The following is a 7,313-nucleotide window of genomic DNA, read 5'->3' as shown; positions in this document are numbered from 1 at the left end:
AGTACAATAACGCAGATCGGATGAAACGGTTTATAAAAGAACACACTGTAAGAAATTTTGTATGAACAGAGTAATCCCTCAACACACAAGGGCAAGGAAGGAAAAATTTAATGGTATCATCCAAGAACACAATTCTCCATCGTTCGATACACTTATTGAAAAAAACATTCAACATACTAACTCTAGATGTAAGGGTGAAGTAAGGCCCACATACTCCTACATCCATTCCATATCATATACTTGACACCATCGAGTTACTAACCCTTAGTTCCACAGTCACTTCTCTGTGGAATGTCTGCGGTCTCGGCAACATCACCGACACTTATTCAGACTTATACTTAGACCTAACCGTGCATCAGTCTTTTAAGCAACATTCTCTTTCTGCGAATTTGGGTTTAAATCACAGCCACCTCAGCTCTCTGAAGTGGTTCTCCTATAACTGGGACAAAACAATGTGTAAAACTTTACACTGTATGCAACCGGTTTCCCTTGCATCAGATTATGTTGTTTTCTGCCAAATCATTCTAAGGAAAGTCTAAGGGTACATTTCATATAATAAGCTATTGATAGACCTGCAGACTAGAGGTTTTGGTAGCACCCCAGGATTACAATAATACCAAGATGAGGGGAGATTTTCGAAGGTTACATGCCTCCTAGGGTTTCGTTATGGTTACAGTATGTAAAGCTCAAAGTATTCCTATATTTGATTATGATATTAAGAACCTTGAGTGGGTTTGCGTCTTTACAAACACTGAGGACATATTTGAGTCCATCATAATGATTTCTTTGTGATACCTGTAAGGAGGTAGGTTCAACGATTGATCTAGTTTGTCTGGATTATCTTAAAAAACTTCGTTGAATGTATAAAAGTGCTAAACTTTCGAATGTTCAACTGGAATCTTTAAATCATGTAAATTTGTTCCGCTAGTGCCGCTTCTAATGGCATGAAGTCCAAAAGGCCGCAGAAAAGGTAACGGCTTGTGATCGTAGTCGATTGTAAGCTATTAACATGATCTCCGCTACTCCATCAAATTTTCGGTCATTTCGTCTGCTAGTAAAGTACTAGCTTCACGTCTGGAGTCCTATGGTGGCTGTATATTATTAGTGAACCGTATAGTGAAACACTAGCTTATCATGAGAATTCCTATACAGTTTTTTTACGAAATGTTTCGCCAACTCATTAAGATATATACCGGCATCTAAAGACAAAGTTAGACGTCGTGTATTTCACAGTAATATCCCTTAAAATTGGTATATAATAGAATTTAAATTTCGAAAAGTCGAAACCTAAGTAAGAATTTATGACTATTTGTAGCCCGTTTGGGCTCTGCACACTGATAATTTAGTGTACAGAAGCCCACATTGGGCAGAAATTCGAAAAATTGCCCTCAACATAAAAGTCAACATCATCAGCTACATATGTTTAAAAGCCTTCAGACAGAAAAAAATGGTTTCACGATTCAATAGTCATTACTGCCTGATAATTCTTTTAAACTATTTAGGAAGGACTTGAAAGAATGGTTATAGTTTTTATCACCGTTATTAGGGAAATTTTGCGACCACAATTTAATCTAAAATTCTTCCTAACAACAGATTTTGAAGGAACCAATATGAGTCTAAATAATGATGTTAGTCTACTGGTTTTTGGACCTTAGATTTTTTTTCGGTGTATTTGTTGTATAGTCATAGACCTATCTGTATATGTATACATCCCAGGAAAAACTTACATTGAAATTAAAATTATAATAAAACCTCTGTTTACTACTTCTTCATTAGCATTATAACATGATATTTTTACGTGGATTGGAGGCAAGTACTTCTACGCTCACTTACAAATAAGCAGGTAAAGAAGTATATTTCGCTTACAAAGAAGTTGTTGAGTAAGTTGTTTTTTCCATAACCAAAAATAAAGTACTTTTGTAACAGATTAAAAGAAAGTTATTACTAGAGTTCTTTAAAGTAATGAAGACATTAAGTAGTAGTCATTGAAAAGTAAGTGATTATGGAATTACAACTCATTACCGAGTTATCATTGGAAGCAATTACTTCTAAGCTCACTTACAAATATATAGTTAAAGAATATATTATATTTCGCTTAAAAAGAAGTTGTTGAGTAAGTTGTTTTTTCCATAACCAAAAATAAAGTACTTTTGTAACAGATTAAAAGAAAGTTATTACTAGAGTTCTTTAAAGTAATGAAGACATTAAGTAGTAGTCATTGAAAAGTAAGTGATTATGGAAGTACAACTCATTACCGAGTTATCATTGGAAGCAATTACTTCTAAGCTCACTTACAAATAGACAGTTAAAGAAGTATATTTCGCTTACAAAAAAGTTGTTGAGTAAGTTGTTTTTCCATAAAACTTAAAATAAAGTACTTTTATAACAGATTAAAAGAAAGTCATTACTAGAGTTCTTTAAAGTAATGAAGACAGTAATAAAGTACTTTTATAACAGATTAAAAGAAAGTCATTACTAGAGTTCTTTAAAGTAATGAAGACAGTAAGTAGTAGACATTGAAAAGTAAATGGTTATGGAAGTATAACTCATTATCGAGTTATGTTGTTATCATTGGAGGCAATTACTTTTAAGCTCACTTACAAATAGGGAGTTAAAGAAGTATATTTCGCTTACAAAGAATAAAGTACTTTTTTAACAGATTAAAAGAAAGTCATTAATCGAGTACTTTAAAGTAATGAAGACAGTAAGTAGTAGTCATTGAAAAGTAAGTGGTTATGCAAGTACAACTCATTACCGAGTTATTATTGGAAGCAATTACTTCTAAGCTCACTTACAATTATATAGTTAAAGAAGTATATTTCGCTTACAAAGAAGTTGTTGAGTAAGTTGTTTTTCCATAAAACCGAAAATAAAGTACTAGAAGTACGAGTAAGGAGTTAAAAGAAAGTCATTACTCGAGTACTTTAAATTAAGCAGTAGTGATTGAAAAGTAAGTGGTTGTTGAAGTACAACCCATTACCAAGTTTTTGCTGGGATAGTCTGTATTCCTTTAGAGTTAAAGTAAAACAAAACAATCCCAAAATAGAAACATCATCAATATATATATTATATAGTTTAAACAATGTGTAGGTGAGAATCTTATCAGTCCTTATTAAATAGTCACTCACTCTCTCTCTCTCTCTCTTACTAACTGTGTATTCCTTTAGAAATGAAAAAAAACTCCTAGAATTCTCTCTTGTTTTAATATATGAAAGAAAAAGTAATTTGTTTGTTTTGTTTTTCTACTCTTAATCTAATAGCACAACACATAGACACACACAAACCATAACAAAAATATACAATATATACATACACATACTAGATACTAATATATGTATATAGAGAAATGAAATATATATATATTAGATTTTGAAAACAATAACAATAAATTTAAAGACTATAAAGATTTTGTTGACGTCACTAAAAAGCTTTTTATTTCGTGTAACAACAAACCAAAGAAAAAGAAGAAAAGGGAAGAGAAAAAAAAAACACAATACAGCACCAACATACACACAGGCTGAAATTGAAGTCAGCCATTTTGAGCTGTTAGTGCAATGAACAACAATTCAGTTGCTCGGCAGCCGTGAACGTGTCTATTACAATTTAATAAAGAAAAGCCCAACACAAGCAAAACAAAAGAAAACCAAAAAACGGAAAATATTGTTAAAATAATTGTTATAATTTATAAAGCATAACTTAAGGCGTTTGTTTTTAAAAATAACTAAAGCATATACTTTCAATTCAATACTTTTTAATGAAGAAAATAATATAAATTAAAAATAAATTAAAAATTTTTGTTCAACAAATTTTGTGCTATTTTTATAAATAAAGCTTAAGACAAACAAAAAGTATATGAGTTAAAAGTGTAAATGTGTAAGTGTTTAGGTTTGTGCTGCTATCACAGTGTGTGTAATATTGTTGGGGTAACCCAGTAAAAATTGAAATTTAGGTCAGAATTATTACAAAAATATCTTGAAATTTCAATAAAACCTACAAGAATTTTAAAAGAAAATCTTTTTCTTACAAAGAAAAAAGAAAAAGTTAATAATATATAAATTAAAAAAATGTGTTTAATTCAAAGGAAGACCTGTTAAAACAAAAAAAACTGTTTATTAATTTTTACTAAACAACTAAACAAGTAACTAACTTAAAAAAATAGAATATACAAAAATCAATCAATAAATAGAATTTCAATTTTTTTGCAAACAAAATTTTGGTTTTATTAGGAAGTTGTTTTCCTAAGAAAACTGTCTTTTAAATAATAAATTTTGTTTCATGTGTTAATTTTTTCAAATAATTAGATTATTTCTATAGTATTAAATTAGGTTGCATTTCCTCTAGTTTGCATTAAAAATTTTAAAAATCTTTAAAGTTGGTTTAATAAATCAAATTAATTTTGTACTAAATTGTCTTTTTTGCAACTTCTGGTATGATTGGAAGAACATTTTCAAAAGTGTCATTTTTCAGTGTAAACTCCTTAGAGTGGGTATTATTAAATGTTTGTGCTCAAGTTTCTAATTCAACTTTCTAAAAAGATTTTGCGATTCCGTCTGCCTGTGTGTCTGTCTTTCCGTCCGTCCGTCCGTCCGTCCGTCCGTCTGTCTGTCTATCAGTTTGTAAACCTTTTAGAAGTCCATTCTTTCATCTAGCCCGTTTAAGTAAAAATATCTCTGAATAACATCTACTTATTAACTGAATATACGCAAATCTAATAAACATGATTATGGTAACTATAGTATGTTTAATGTTATGGTTATAGTCTTCTCATATTATGGTTATTTTTTGTAATTTAAAATATCATATTATGACTAAACGCAGTACATTTCCCTTTCAATCATAACATTGTCATATATGAAAATAGTATAGTTTAAAATAATCATAATATTGTCCCAAGTTGTATGTAAGATATATCGAATTTAAAGGAAATTTTACTGAATCATTAGAAGTATAATTCATAAATTATAATTAAAACTAATTGCTACTAATAACATAATATTTTTATTTTTAATGATTGCAAATAACATAATATGTTTGCATAATTATCATACTTTAGTTGTTGAAAAAATAATTATGTATAATAATAAAAAAAGTTATAATTGACATGAACATACAAATACATACAATTATTGGTTTTCAACAACAATATATTGTTATCAAAAACATAGTATAGTTATGGTAACCATTTCTATCCATGCTTTTTCTCTGCTCATAGGAATACGTGACCGACTTACTTTTTGCGGAATGCAAAATCGTGTATTTGTTACATCTCACATATTTTGCGTATAGCCATGAACCATCTTTAGTAGTATCGATTTGAACACAACAAAAAACCGGTGATCTGAGGCACAGTATATTAATGATTATATTCCAAAATAGCTCTCTATATTCTAAGATGATCTAGTTATGACTTCACTATGATCAGATATTGATTTAGTGTATATATGTACAAACATATAAGTGATATATGTGAAAACTTTCTGCGTTGTCCGGTGGCAATTTTTCTATCACAGGGTGAGTTCATTAGACAGCTCACCATCTCCTCATTGTACTTTTTATGTCCACTTAGCAATTATCTTTAAGTACTCGAGTTATGTGATCATTGCTGCCCGCTGTTTAACTTCCCAGCCACAGATGCCTTAACTGTGGCTTGGCAACTTCAGCCAAATTATTCCGAATTAATGCCTTCCAGCGAATTTGAGTCTAAAATACAGCCACTACGTTTGGGTTGCCAAGACAATATAAGTCGAAGTCACTGACCTATCAACTACCGGTTCCCGTGGTAACAGAGTATGATGTTGTGTAGTTTTCTGGTTCAATCCCGTTGGTACTTTTTCTACCACAGGGTGAGTTCATTAGACAGCTCACCATCTCCTCATTGTGTTTTTTAGGTCCACTTATCAATTATCTTTAAGTAATGGAGCTATCTGATCTTTGCTGCCCTGCTGCTTAACTTCCCAGATGTTAAGGCATCTGTGGCTTGGCAACTGCAGCCAAATTATTCCGAATTAATGCCTTCCAGCGAATTTGAGTGTAAAATACAGCCACCACGTTTGGGTTGCCAAGACAATATAAGTCGAAATAACTGACCTATCAACTACCGGTTCCCGTGGTAACAGAGTATGAGGTTGTGTAGTTCCCTGGTTCGATCCCATGTCAAATCATTCCACAGAAAGACCAAGGTTACAAAATGAGGGTCTTTCACCAAGGTAACATGGTTACAGGCAATGCGGTTTTGTTTTAGTTGGTCTATTTGAATCGAATCAACGTTAATCGATTCCATTCTTTTTAATTTCAATAGTCATTTTTCTTGTCTATTCGAAACCAGCAGTCAGTAATTAATCGCAAAGTTTACATAGATGGATGAAGGACAGATGGACAGGCAGATATGTATACGGAAAAACACCTAGATTGAGGGACGGATATGGCTCAAACGAATCAGATAATGCTTCTAATGCTGTTGTTATGCTTTCATTTTAATATCAAACAAGTAAGAAATTATAATCGGGCGAGGCCCTATAATTATAAAGTTCATGAGGGTCATCAAGGCTATTATGGAACTTGGTTTTGCAGCTTTTTGTCGAGATACGAGTACATTAAACATGATTATGAACTTAAAAGCTAGGTGAAATAATGGACCGATGTTAACCATTTTCAATTGGCTTCATCTACGGTATCATAGAAGATTATTTGCCAAATTTTATTGAATTATATTTTAAAATGCGACCTGTAGTTTGATTACAAGATTAAAAGTCTCATTCGGGGGTTTAGTTTTATGGGAGCTAGGTGAAATAATGGACCAATCTTAATCAATTTCAATAGGCTTCGTTTACGGTATCATAGTAGATCATGTGCCAAATTTCATTGTATTATTTGCAAAATTGCGACCTGTAGTTTGATTACAAGGTTTACAAACCCTATTCGGGGGTTTAGTTGTATGGGGGCTAGGTGAAATAATGGACCAATCTTAACCATTTTCAATAGGCTTTATACCTGGTATAATAGAAGATCATGTGATAAATTTTATTAAATTATCTTCAAAATTGCGACCTGTAGTTTGATTACAAGTTTTATATGGACGGACAGACAGACAGACGGAAAAAGAGAGATATAGACAGACAGACAGATAGACAGACAGACACACAAACAGACAGACAGAAAGATAGACAGACGGACAGACAGACAGACAGACAGACAGACAGACAGAAAGATAGACGGACAGACAGATAGAAAGATAGACAGACAGACAGACAGACAGACGGACAGACAGACAGACAGATAGACAGACGGACAGACAGACAGACAGACAGACAGAC

The 7,313-nt window shown here is 31.9% G+C and overlaps 1 protein-coding gene across 1 annotated transcript in view; it reads left to right on the top strand.

Annotated features, from left to right (window-relative positions):
- The first annotated feature begins 3,607 nt into the window (after positions 1-3,607).
- Positions 3,608-7,313, top strand: part of LOC111684015 — a 56,584-nt gene continuing 52,878 nt past the window's right edge. The window contains exon 1 of the mRNA XM_046951556.1: positions 3,608-3,873. The gene's annotated coding sequence lies outside the window, so the exon portion shown is untranslated. The remainder of the gene's footprint in view (positions 3,874-7,313) is intronic.

This window comes from Lucilia cuprina, chromosome 5, assembly GCF_022045245.1.
Source record: "Lucilia cuprina isolate Lc7/37 chromosome 5, ASM2204524v1, whole genome shotgun sequence".
Classification (NCBI taxonomy): Eukaryota; Metazoa; Arthropoda; class Insecta; order Diptera; family Calliphoridae; genus Lucilia; species Lucilia cuprina.
This window is presented reverse-complemented; position numbering and strand designations above follow the sequence as displayed.